The sequence below is a fragment of the Dermacentor silvarum genome, chromosome 10 (genome assembly GCF_013339745.2).
Source record: "Dermacentor silvarum isolate Dsil-2018 chromosome 10, BIME_Dsil_1.4, whole genome shotgun sequence".
Taxonomy (NCBI): Eukaryota; Metazoa; Arthropoda; class Arachnida; order Ixodida; family Ixodidae; genus Dermacentor; species Dermacentor silvarum.
In genome coordinates, this window is record NC_051163.1 from 62,951,274 (window position 1) to 62,964,505 (window position 13,232).

A 13,232-nucleotide genomic window follows, 5' to 3' on the forward strand; every position below is an offset into this window, starting at 1 on the left:
AGTTTTATGATTGGAATGGGTGCCATTGCAACATGTGCATTGTTCATGAAACAAATGTTATCAATTAATAATTTCATTGAATTTTCGGACCCTATTTAATCATTGTTTGACATGCATGCTCAAGATTAGGGGAAAAATTGTGGTCACCGTGGTTAGGGCCATCGATCTGACTATGGTAGAACGCAATCCAAAGTAATTTTTATACAGGAGTTCCCAAAGTTCTACTCTGGTTCTGTGGCGTTGTAAAATTACATCGGATGTATAAGCATAACTTCTCGAACTTCGAATGCGGTGATGTTTCCTCTAATTTTGAAGAAATAAGACATTGGAGAAACACAAGTGTAAACACAGACCTGAACAATTCATTCTGCCCCCCACCCTCGCCCCCAACGATAATAGTAAATGGAAAATCATGCTGAAAAGTTATATGTCAGTATACGCCTTTTATTGAAAACAGCTCGATCATTACAGTTCTCTATTCTCAGGTGCTTTGGGTTGTATTGATTGACTGAATCACTCTATTCAGACAAATGACACTATATATTCATTATAGTTGATTTATGTTTCGAGGTTTGTGTGCGACAATGTTTGTATTGCAGAATGAGTAGTTCTGAAACACAATTGTGCTGCCAGAGCTTCGTGCAAAGAACATACAGAAGCTTAAAAAAAGTTTTTAACAGTAATATTATTGTTTTCTGCTGGAAAGTACAAAAAAAATGTGGAACGCTTCACGATTTTGCGTGTCATCCTTGCGCAGGGGCCATGCTAACCTTGTCTGTATCGTTCCAATTTTAGTACATGCATGTACTTTGGAAGTACACCCAGGGGAGTGAATCTTCCTAAACCTCCCATTGGTTCTCGGATAGCAGACGTTCAGTCGACGCTAGCGCCAAGGCGCACTTCAATGAGGCGCTAGCGGACAGATGACGGTACTACAGTGGCGAAAAAAAAAGAAAGAAAAAGAAAACGGCGCATTTTTTTTTTTGCACTCTCCTTCTTCGCTATAGCACTTTTTGTCTTCCTTTTTTTATGATAACGCTGCTCCACTCTCCTCTCCTTCCTCTCATGACTTCCCTCTCCCTCCCCTCCATGCCTAGATTTTTTTTTTATTTCTTTAGCTGTCAGCGGCGCAGTCCTTCTCTTTCCTTCTTTGTTTTTTTTTTTTTTTCCTTTTTGTCGCGGGCGTTACCAGACGCTCCGCCGGACCAGAGCGACAAAACGCGGATGGTGTTTCATGTACGCACATGTAAAAAACATTTTAGTAATTGCACTAATGGCCAATGCGCAGTATACAGCGACTCCGGAACCGGAGGGGGAGGGGGGTGGGCAGAGGGGGCCGGTCGCCCCTCCCAACATTTTTCAGGTAGCAGACCCCCCCCCCCCCCTTTCCCACCGTTTACGCTGAAATCAAATTTTTGACAAGCGCTTAGTGAAATTTTCGAATTGGTGGTTGTGTGGTCCAATGCTTTCCGGAAGGCCGATGGAGGTAGAAGGACTGGACGTACAACGGTGGCACGATGGCTGGTTAAGAAGATAGAAATTAAAGCACGCCAATCAACATACCAGTAACCAAACTCTTCATTAAATCGCAACTACGCAAACAGATGCACAACAAATTGGCGAAATATTGACACCCACACAGACAGGGAACAACAGCACATCAATGGATAAGAAACATTTCCCTCATGCCACTCCACTTGCCTACAAAATAATACACAAGCCAGGCAATCACCGGACACTGTATATTTGCAAGCTACCTCTTAAGATCCAACAGAACTGACCACAACTCTTTCAAATGCGGAAAACCTGCACAAAATATCGATGACCAGCTCATAGACTGCTCCCTAACCAGAAAGGAACGATTACTCCCGACATGCACATTGTTGTTGTACTTGAGCGCTGTAATGGAGCGTTGTACTTCCTCCGCGTAATGATGCCGATGAGCAGGATTGTTCCAGGCCGAACACCCTACTGCTACCACTGTGTCTAGTGTGGTGGACAGTAAGAGTAAAATCAATGGACAGGTTCGTAGAGAAATATGAAAGGATGCAGACGACTTTACAGTAACTGGCAGAAATTCAAAGCTCTTACAGTGGCACCATGAAGAAAGCCATAAAATGATATGAGAGTGTATTAAAAAAGTTCTAAACTCTATTGGGTATCAACGTTTCTGTAGGCCTATTCGGCCCATGCGAGGATTTAGCGAGGGTGCTTCAACGCCCCGTTTACCGCACTGCAGGAGCAAAAGAAGCAGCAGAGGCTCTTTGTGACCGCTTGTCAAGGTTACGGTCTGACACCTCATTTGACGTCCTATGGCAGCGGACGAACACAAGAGCAACAGAGTTAGGTCTAAAAGAACCTCGTGTGCTCACAGTATCGCAGCCGCCCAGAAGGCTTCAATTAGCATACAAGCCTGAGGAGCCTGCAGAGCTTGACGGCAAGTCGTCAAAGAGAATTTTTTTCCGCTATCGTTCGTAACCAGCGAGATCCGACGGCGATTTGAACAGCCTGGCATGGAGCAGCTGATTAGCCTCGAGCGAAATTTGACTAACGCTGCTGAAGGTACAAACTTCGCGGCAAACGACCTAAATGAGCTTTTAGGAGCACACGCTGCAGATTTTCACATCAGCAGGCTTTCAGCGCAACTCGTGCTTCTCCCAACGCTCGTGCATGACGAGGGTCCGGCCGCAGGTGAACGCATTTTACAAACATTGCAGGGGAAGTCTGCAGATATGCGTAAGATGATGGACGTGGTTGTCCGGTATCTGCAACTCGTGTTTTCTGTGCCTGCGTCAGCTGCTTCAGGAAAGCGATCTTTCAGTGCTCTGAGGCGAGCAAAAACATTTCTGCGCAATCGAATGACCCAGAGGAGGCTGACACCCCTCCTCCTGCTCCACATGCACAAGAAGAAGGCTGCGGAACTGCACCTGGATAGCGTTATGAAAGAGTTCGTGCCTAAAACGGCAAAACGAACAGCGACCTTCGGCCTCGAAACTTTGGGTAACAGCGCAAACAGACGACCACAAGAAGGGAGACACGGACACACAGCGCCTGTATGTCCGTGTCTCCCTTCTTGTGGTCGTCTGTTTGCGCTGTTACCCAAAGTTTCAAGATGTACCAACTCGCCCAAAAAGAAGTATTGATGACCTTCGGCCTCCTTTGACAACGTCTCCTGCCCAAAGCCCCCTCGTCATGCTAGCCATGAAGCTCGTCAATATACGATAACAGTTTTGTACATAGTGCCTACTTTCATGTCTACTTGTAACACCCACCTGTGAACTTTTGTCAGTTCACATTTTCTTCGCTGCGGGAGCGAATGCGGAAATATTAAAAAAGATTTTTCGCTGCTTTCGAACCTGTTTTGTTATTTGCGCGGTGTGCGCAGGTTTTCAGTACTGCTTAAATTTCCAACCATTTTTAAAAAGTATACCAATGCAGAAAAAGCGAGGATGCAAATATGTCAAATTTAATACCGCTAAAATGAAATAAAACATTCATAGATGATGTCATTGAAATTATGCAAATTAATAAAATAATAAAATGTGATGTAAATAAATAAGAATTGACAAGTATTTGGAAAAAAATATAATAAACACAACACACAAAGACGACACTACTTGCCCCCCCCCCCCTCCTCCCAAAAACGTTCCGGAGTCTCTGGCAAAATAGCTTCTCATACATGCACGGAGTCGTTGCACAGGGCTGGACGTCGTGCGAGAAATAACGATGGCATAAGTGCCAAAATTACCTGGCAATAAAAAAAAAGAATTATTACATCTAAGGTATCTAATGAATAATCAAGTAACGATTGTTTTTCTAACAATCACACCGAACGCAGCCGAAAACAAGTTACATACAACTTCAGATATTGCGAACAGGTATTTGTTTTTCTAACAATCACATTGAACACCGCAGAAAACAAGTTGCGCACAAGCTCACATATTTCACACAAATATTTGAAACGGCTATTCTATGTAAGCTAGTTTTAAAGTGGTCGTTTTACTTACTTTCTGACCCGGGAAAGTCATCTGGCGCCCTTCACGGATGACACGGCTGACCACACGAGCCTGCTTCTCGCTCGGTCCATGAAATCCACCTTCGTGAAGTGAGCCGAGCATATCTTGCGGTTGTTGACCTTATCTCTGGGCAAACCCATTAGGTCCGTGCTTGCAGCGTAGTTTAAAAAAAGCTTCCATCGCGAAGAACAGTGAAGATCATAAATTATAACGTCGCAGTTGGAACGTAGAAAGGTGAGATCGTTTCGCGTCGCGACAGAGTATATACTAGCTGTGATACTGCTAAACGATGGCGACCCATTAGCTATAAATAAGTGCAAAGTGTACACCTACACACGTGCTCCTTGCGATACGCACAGTTGGTATACTATATTTATCAGGAGCTTTATGTTCACTGCTTGTTGGCATAACGATTTACTGCATCGTTGTGGTGTTCTCGAATCAGCTAGCTGCTGCGTCACCGCCGGACAGCCATGTACGACTGCGCACAATTACTATAACAAATAAAAACCGGGAAGCAAACTGCGCAGTGCTCACCTGTTGTCTTTAGGGATGCGTAGAATTTCACGTCGCATGGCTGACTTCGTCTTGATGTGTTCGTACACCATCGAACAACACACGAACAGCGACAGCGGCGAGACATTGCGGAAAAAAAGCCGACAAACGTGCAACGGTAGAGTACCACACGGACCACATCTGCTAGCGAGGAAGGCGAAAACCGCAAAACTGACCGCATAATGCCAGAACAAAAAAAAAAATGCTTTCGTTTTGGCCGTTATCAGCGCGGCCGACGGCGAGCGCGGGCAAGCGGCGCGCCGGGCCCGCCGCCGATAGTTGACGGCGAGAGACAAACGACGAAGTTGAGAGATGGTCGAGAAGAAAAAAAAAAGGGGGGGGGGGGGGGAGCGATTTTGGTTTCGCATCAATTTCATGGATGGCGCTGCAATTCGCGCGGACAAAAAAAAAAAAAAAAAAACAGTGTGCATTTATCCCAAAAACCGCGCGGCAAAACCGTGCGGCAGAAAACTAAGTGTGCTAAATGCGGTCTTATAGTCCGCAATTAGCAACGTAATCGGCTGCCAAGACCGTGGGTGTGAGGCCTGGCCCCCTGGCTTGGGTAGGAGGACAATCGGGCTGTCGCGAAAAGAGTGTGGCGGAATGCCATCTATACTATATGAACCTATTCACCATAGACAGTAGTGATTATTTGACGGCATCAAAAAAAGCGCACGTAAAACTAAAGTCCCTATATATTTACGTAAAACTGGATTGGGATGCCATCTGGGCCGGGCGCAGAAGAGGCATTCATATCTTCTACTACTACACGTAGCTCTTCGGGCGTCGCTGGCTGGCATAGATACTGCAAGACATCCTCTGAGACCTGTGGAAGGTCTCGACAGAATTCCCTACGTTTATCGCTGTAATCATTCCTGTCCCAGCTGCCTTCTTCAGCAATGAGCACCTCGGCTACGTGCATGGGTAAAGACAGCACTTATGTTGGGCGAACGGTCGCTATGAGTACCATCCAAGAGCGTGACGTGGTTTCGTATCTAGCCTTCAACAAGTCAAAGTAGTCTTGCATTGCAAACGTGAGAGGGTCTGCGTTGCGGACAATTCGCATCCGTCTAAGAATTTCTGCCTTATGACTACGGAGATTTATGACTAGTTGTCGTAGTAATGAAGAGTTATTAGGGATAATTACGGTAACCACATGAACAATAAGATTAATTGGGATGAAGTTAATGAAGTCTAAATAAGACTCCTTCAGACAAATAAAGGGTAAGAGGCCTGGTGAAGACATTTGATTATATTTTATGTAAATAATTTTTGTAGCTTAACAAAGAATATTTGTTCTTATATATCAAAACATTTATTAAAAATACCAGGTGTAGGGAGCGCGTGGGTGGAGGCCCTAGCCCAGTGCTCCACTGGCTTGAGAGGTGCGCCGCGCCTGGTCGAGGAGCGCTAGTTGCATTTCCCGATCCTCACTGGCGAGCCAAGTCTCCCACTGCTCCTTTCCGGAAAGGTTGCCGGCTATTTGCGGTGTGTTAATTTTGGGTGGCCTGTTCTGGCAATAACACGTAATGTGGGCTAAAGTTGGCCGGCCTCCGCACCACGGACAGTTAGCGCAGTACTGTGTAGGGTGAATGGCATGTTTCAAATAAAGATTTGGATATGTGTGCGTCTGTATTCGGCGCCAGTCGTACGAGTCCCGCCCGGATAGATCAGGGTGTGGTGGACTGTACTTTCGTCGCTCGCGCCGTTGGTACTCAAGGATGTCTCGCGGTAAGAAAGGGCTTTCTGAAGAGTGGTCGGCCGCTCGGTTGACAAAAGCACGAGCTGCGCCGTCCGCTCTCTCATTGCCATCGATTCCTGTGTGACCCGGGCACCAGATGATCATGTGGTTCTGCGTTAGGTTGGATCCTAATAGGTGAGTGGTGCTGTCTGGTAGCCTCCCGGTGAGGAATAATGTACATGCGACCTGGGAGTCTGTAAGAATTATCACCAGTTTTCCCAGAGCGTCCTTAGTTTTAATAGCTAGCGCGATGGCTGAAGCTTCTGCGGTACTCGCAGACGCGGCTCGAGCCGTGGCGCAAGTCACAACAAGCCCTTTATCTGCGGCCGCTCCTACTACTGCGAGAGCGTACTGCATCGAGCGACATGTGTGTAGACCGTATCCGGATTTCTACTGAATTGCTGCATTAACTTGTGTGCTCGTGCACTTCTACTACCCCGGTGGTATTTGGGACTCATGTTTTGGGGGATTGGGGATACTATGATCTTTTCACGAAGGACTTTAGGTAGCGATTCCAGTTCTTCTCCCGCATACTGTGGACGATCGGGGTAACCAACGCGGCAGAGTAATGTTCTGCCAGTGGAGGTTAAGCTAAGCCTTTCCCTTCGCGACATGAGCACCGCTGCGCATCGCTCGTCGTAGTTGTTACGTATTCCGAGGGCCACCAGGCGTTCAGTGGAGGTTCCCATTGGTAGGCCGAGAGCCGCTTTGTACGACGTTCTGATCAACGCATCTAGAGCACTTTGTTCCAGTTTTCGTGGGGTGCTGGAAAGGGAGACTATATGTGAGATATGACTTAGCACAAAAGCCTGAACGAGCCGGATCGTCTCAGTTTTATTGAAACCTTTTCGGTGATAGGTTGCTCTGGTGGGAATCATGCGGGAGATCTGTTTCACCGTAGTTCTAAGAGCTTTAATGGTGTAGTCCACTCGTTTGTTGCTTTGCAGCCACAGTACGAGGACTCGCATTTTCTGGACCTCTCTTACCTGGCTGTCTCCTATAAAGAGGTTGACCGGCTCGTGAGTTTGACGGCCTGGACCTCGGATCCTGATATATTCTTATTTATCGGGAGCGCAGCTCATTCCGCTGCTACGAGAGAAGGTTTCAACGGCGGTCGCCCCGTACAAAAATGACTGTTGATTTTCCGTTGACGTATTGTTGGGGTATTGTTGAATCAACGGACTTTCAACAAAGTCTCTAAAGTCTTTGAGTTCGCTCAACAGTTGCACAATGATATTACCATTGAGAGCTTCTCAATAAATAATTTATTGAGTAATTTGTGTTGATTTTCGTAGTTGTTTTTTTGTTGTGTAGCAGTTGAGTTTAGCATATACTAATTAGGACTCGCATATGAAGGCGACATTTCAAAACTTTATTAAGAAGCATTCTTTGCCTCATTCTTGTCACTTTGCGGTAGGTAGGTAGGTTCTAGTTTGGGCTCGCTTTCGTAAAAAAGAAAACAGTGTGTGACCGACTTTGGCACCAAACGTTGACCGTCGAGCGCAGCAGCCCGGTGCTCTAACCTTTAGGCCACGAGCGCACGCGTACGTCTCTCGTTCCGAAACCAGTCAGCGTTTTGAATGCTCGGCGCGCGCGCCCCATGTAACTTCCTCGTCTTCTTGCGACAGCTCGCGCTTTGAGGCGCCACGTTAGACTGTACTATGTCCGGGACCAGCCCGCTTTCGTAGCCGTTTAGGCTACGTAGAAACTTCGACGTTGAACCATCTTCATGATCGCCCACGAGTGACTTGCTCGCCGGCGTACAAATGCCATCGTCGTTTTAACATACAACATATGGCATAGCCATAGGTGCGATACAAAATGTGCACGTTTTAGGGAGCAAAAGAATGTGAAATTCACTTGCAAACACGGTGACTGCGTGCATGGGGAGTTCCCCAAAAGTAGACACGGCGGCAGCGCGGATGGTGGCGATAAGGCAGGCGCCGACAAGCGACGACGCTACCTTTGAGCACCGGACGCGCTGTGCGAGCCGTAGGATGCAAGCGCGCACAGGCTGTAAACATACACTTCAGAGGTCTTAGAATTTCCTGTGCCACACCCTGTGTCTCGAAAGCATAACACATTTTTTTATCCAACGGCCGTGGTACTAGATATCAAACAACGAACGCGCTTTGAGAGCACAGCGGTTGAAAGAGTTTCGGATTCAGCAACAGCCGCAACATTACGCAGCTAATCGCTGTCTCAGCGGCTGCTCCCGACACTCGCCTTGCAGAAGCATGCGATAAAATTCTTGCCATGGAAGCCTCCCTAGCCTGCAGCTCTCCTATGTTCAGTGAAACAAACGAAGGCCAAAGAGAAATGAAAGAAATCAAACAACAGTTACGAGCCCACGTTATACCCTACTTTTTACCGCGTCATCTGCAAAGATGTTGCAAACTACTTAAACAAGTTATTGCTCTTAAAAATAAATATATTAGTCATAATTTTTACTCATAGGTGAGGCAATGAACGCCAAACCAGTGTTTGAGCATGTTTGGGTGTGTGCGTGCGTGCGTGACTTTATTGTGAGAGCAGTCTTTTGCAACGGTATCCAGTGTGCCGTTAGTTTCGTAGTCGCAATTTTGTTAATCGTATTATTTATTTTTTACGCTACAAATTAAGTTTTCCTTCAAAATTTATTATGTTTTCTATGAACAAAATTACCAATCATTATTTATGGATTTTAGTGGTTATTTTTGGTAGGAACGATTTTATTAACTTAATACGATACTGAGGCTGTGACCGGTTTTCGACTCTGTCACTCGTCTGAACTTGTGCGGTGGTTCGTGCCGCGCGCGCTTTGTTGGAAGCATTTTTCTTTTGTTTTTGGACATCATGACGCAAGTTTTAGTGAAATTGCTCTATGATGATAAGTGGGATGTTTATCCGTTGAAGACGTTTGCTGACGCAGCTACTGGTCTTCGGGTGATGTTCGAGCCTGGCAGTTTTGATGAGTTTCGCGGCAGAATTCATGATGGAAGGAAGGCGAACAAAGCCGCAGCCTAACTTCTGCACACAGGTAAGTGATTTCGTTTTCTTGAGCACATAGCCGCATTTTTTTTTTCACTTGGACGAGCGTGAGATGTTAAGCACACCGTTCACATTCTGCAGGCAAACTGCATGCCCTGGAGCGATAGCGTGCGAAGCTAGCGCTTGCTGCCGCCGCTGCTTCGATTGAAATGTTCGTAATATTACTACTAATTTGCTATCGCAATCGATGCTTCGCCTTTGGAGCGACACTGCGATATTAAAAAAATATTCTTAATCTGTAGTGGCTCATCGTATACCTTAAGGCTAGTGTGCACATTTTCTCGCGTAGTCGTTAACTGCGCCTCTATTTGCGTTGTGGCTAATGTCGCGGTGTGCTGCAAAATATATTTCGCCTTTTCGGTATGTGCGGAGAACAGCCTACCGATAAGTCCTGCATCGGCGCGATGATTACACGGATACACATCGTAAGTGAACAGAGGCGTGGTGGCGACGTCGGCAAAGCCGCCGACGGGCTTGCCTTATCACACATCGCCACCCCAACCGCAGTAAGCATATTTATCAAACGTGACGTGTTGCCGTTTAAGGCGTACTGCACGCTTTTAATAGGCGATAACTCAAGCGCGCCGCCGTTCTCAGATACCTCTTTGAGCTGGGCCGACTCGAATGTGCGTTGCTTGCAGAAACGAAAGGAACGCGAGACGGCTCATCGGCGCCTCAAGCTAAGCGCCGCACTCGAGCACCGTTAGCGCGGCGAGGAATGGCTCGTTCATGAAGATAGCTCACTGCACAGACGCAAGCGTGCAATGCGCACAGGACGCGTACGGAACGCGCGGCACACAAATCGCGCGGAATGTTTTTAGCCACTCAGCAGCGGATACTAAGCTTCAAAGAAGCGGTGCCGGTTCTCACTAGCACGCTCGCGCGCGCATCGCTCTCGGCGAATTTTTAGGTCTGCCCTGCTGCTCCCGAAGATTTGGACTGCTGCTTGGTATCGGCAGTGTACTATAGCATGGTCTTTCGTGTTGTGAGAGAGCCGGGAATATATTTCACCGGTGTGAAACAAACATCGCTGTGCGTATCTTTCGTAACATTTACTGTAACACTCCATTTCATCATTTTCGCGACTTACCTCTTGAAAGAGACGCAAATTTTTAATTGCCAGTGTAGTGTGTACTAATATTTAGTGCGTGGTTATGTATATTGTGTGACATTTTTAATTTGCATTATCTAATTCTGTCTACATTCCCTTCTCTACAGGTTACACATGCACCAAATGCCCAGGTGCTAACGTGTCGTTCGTCAAGAACAGCTTGGCGTCGTTTCTCGCAAGAGACATCCATTCATCTGCGGCTGATTCATCAGGAAGCTTGCATCTCTGTTGCCACTCTGCGCCAAGTGGGATTTTTAACTATTTTTTATTCTGCCCTGTGGTGTACGCTGTGACGCTGTGAAGACTTACTTTCATGTACGCTGTGAAGGCTTACTTTCGATGTGTTCTGCCTTTTAGTTGTAAAGAATTGGCTACCTTGTGAGTGGAGGTAGTTCCTTTTTCTTGTGAGAATGTTTATCAGCCTAACCAAGTGGTACATGCGTACTTGAAACAGCAGCACAGACGAGGATAATGAAATAAGTAGGAACACATACAAGCGCCGACTCAACTAGAAGTTTATTCTTGAAGGCAGGTTGTAAACACATTGGAACTTGACAAAGATAATAAACCATGTATGCGTGGTCTTTGTGATTAAACAAAATTGTGTTTTCTGCTGTAAGGGGTAGAACGAACAATTGTTTCATCACAAAGACGAGAACACAAGAGAAATTATGGAAGCCTTATTTATTGATTTCAAAGAAGACAAATGCATAAGCTATCTGTTGCTCTTAATGGGAAAGAGTTGGGATTTTTAAAAAGAATTAAAAGAGCTCTCCTTGTTTGGTGGTATCACTTATAGGACATCTTTCACTGTTTTTTTTACCTGGATGTTTATACTACAAAACACGTCTTTCGTTCCTTTTTTTTTGTTGCACCGGGCTGTCTGCCACGCATGCATGGCTATTTCTTTGTCAAGTTGGCCAGTGTGCTTAATATCTTTGTCGTCACGAACAAACTTCTAGTTGAGTCAGCATTATTGTGTGTTCCTACCTTATTTCACCATTCTCATCTTTGTTTGAGCTGTTTGTAAAGTGTGTACACACACCAAATTACCAAAGTATCCGTAAAATTGAGATACATGAAGTTATTTGCACTATTCATTTCTGCAAGAATGGTATAGCTTCTCATCTCGTTTGTTCTTAACGTTGTTGTACAGTTTTTGTAATATATAGCTTGGAAAGACGTTTTCTGTCAGATTAAATATGCATGTATGTCACTTTCGATATTTTTTTTTCAACATGGGTAATGCAGCTCCTTCCGTCTTTCAGTTACTGCTTTGTCGCAACTTTTATATATTTTATGCAGCAAAATGCTGGTGGAAATATATATATTTATGTGCGCAAGTGTGGTAAATGGTGTTTTGTATGTGCATTTATTTGCATTTTTTACTAGCTCTCCAATCTGGCTGTACAGTTATTGAAACCTTTTCTCATGCTTTATAATGAGTCGTTCTGGGCTCTTTGATGATGCAGGTGACCATTTATTTCACTCTTGGGAATTGCGTTAGCTGTGTGTCACTCCAGTTGTCTGTGTATTTTATGTCACTTTATTATATCGTTGAAAGTATTAGCCTTGCATTAGCTTTTTATTGACCGAGGTACCAGTTAGTTGCTGTGTAGGGTGAAAAAGACCCAAAGAAATGATTTCATTAGCTTTGTTCAAGGCCAGAAAAAAAATCACTGATGAGCTCACTAAATTAGAAAATGCCACCAGTAAACTCTTTCGTACCCAAAAGTAACACAAGAAATTAAATACTGTTCACACTCGAGAGGGAAACAGCGCGAAAAAACACGACAAGAAGGGAGACACACACCAGCGCTTCTTGTCCCTCTTGTCTTGTGTTTTTTGCGCTGTTTCCCTCTCGAGTATGCACCGACTAGCCCAAGCCTCTACTGTCTTGAAATACTGTGCAGTTCTTGACTTATGCCGGGGGGGGGGGGTAAGCTGCTTTTACAGCACAAATGTTTTAGAAGTTTACCTCTGAAAAACACGATTCAGGTGTTTTGTATATATACACATGAAGTCATTTGTTTCCAGTTTACTTGTTATTTTGCCTACTCACAGGCAGCCGTAAACCCTTCTGTGAGTGTTTACTGGGTGTGTGAAGCATTTTACTGTAAGGTATCCAGTGGTCATCATTTTTGTATTTATGCATGCAAGCCAAGAGTTCATGTGTTCAAAGTTAGTTACAAGGCTATGCTTAAGGTCTGCCTTTGAGTCACTTGACTGTTGTTTTTACAAAATATATTTTTTTCTGCTGTAATTGTGAATATAATTCTTTCTGCTGTAATAAACTTCAAGTTGAGTGAGCATTCATGTGTATTCTTGTCTTAATTCAGCGTTCGCATCTCTGTTTGAGCTGCTGTTTGTCAAGTCTGTACATACACCAAATTGCCAAAGTGCTCGTAAAATTGTGACACATAAGGCTATTTGCATTGTTTATTCCTGCAAGAAGGCTATAGGTTTCCATCTTCCGTTTGTTTTTAACATTGCTGTACATCTTTGTAGGTCAAGTTCAAGGAGTCCCTTAGGTAGCCAATAAGAGTGATAACTTTGTAAAATTTATGAATTTCATCCATCATCATCATAGTTTTAAACCCACTAAGTTCTACTTTTCAGTTCTCATGACCCTGCTTTGTGCTGTGCTGTACAGGCACAGGAAGCTTTTTTATGCTGTAAGTGCAGGTGGTGTTGTATATCTTCCAGAAAAATTGTTGCGAGTTTAACTAGGCATGTGTACGCTTTTGCTACATTTTTTCAGCATGTGTGCTATAGTTCT

General features: G+C 45.0%; 1 non-coding gene across 1 annotated transcript; it reads right to left on the bottom strand.

Annotated features, from left to right (window-relative positions):
• Positions 1-712: 712 nt before the first annotated feature.
• On the bottom strand, positions 713-819 carry LOC119432056 (U6 spliceosomal RNA). Its single transcript, XR_005188128.1, has one exon. It is a non-coding gene; the product is annotated as a U6 spliceosomal RNA (small nuclear RNA).
• Positions 820-13,232: the final 12,413 nt, after the last annotated feature.